Raw genomic sequence first — 797 nt, forward strand, 5'->3', positions numbered from 1 at the left:
CTGGCTGCACTTCAGCCCAGACAGATTTGTTGTTCTGCCCGAGTAATATTCTACTAGGTAGCCTTTCCTTTATTCTTTCTTTATCATGTGGAATGATGGACGGATGGATGGCCATGTGATAAAGCAACTATAGCAGAACATTGACAAATTGTTGCAGAACCTAGGGCCTGTGGGTGTGGACTGTGTAGTTCTGTCATCTTTCTGGATGTTTGAACATTCTGACAGTAACAGGCTGGGGCTAAATGGGGCCATGTTTGACAGCTGCATTTTCTCCATAGCAGTCTGGTTGTCTGACGGCTGATCCACGGCACCTTCCAGATTCCCGGTCCTCCCCTTCTCTTTTTTCTACATCACCCTCACCTTTGGGAATATGAACTCTACGGGCTGTTTCCCCAGGAAAACGTGGATTCCTTTTTTAGTTGACAATTACAAGGACATCAGGGTCCTACATGTTGTTGTTGGGTGCTGTTGGCTGTTATTTTACAAACAAGGAAAAAGGGACCGTGAGACACTGCTGTGGTCACACAGCTAGCAGAGAGCAGAACTGGGACTAGGCCCTCAGTCTTCTTCATGCTGCCTGGGTGATGCCCTCACTGCACCACCCAACCTCCCTAAATCTCCAGACTTGACCTGTTGCTGCCTTAGCTCAGTCTCGAGTGATTTCCCACTAACCACCAGCATCCCCAAGGGGTGCTGGTCAGAAATACTGAATCCGAGTCTGGGGTGGGGGTGTGGATTGGAGGAATGCATTTGGAGTAGGCCCCACCCTGCAGTGATGTCTGAAGGCCACTGGACCC

The sequence above is a fragment of the Orycteropus afer genome, unplaced genomic scaffold (genome assembly GCF_000298275.1).
Source record: "Orycteropus afer afer isolate SDZICR_OR568_19922 unplaced genomic scaffold, OryAfe1.0 scaffold00083, whole genome shotgun sequence".
NCBI lineage: Eukaryota > Metazoa > Chordata > Mammalia > Tubulidentata > Orycteropodidae > Orycteropus > Orycteropus afer.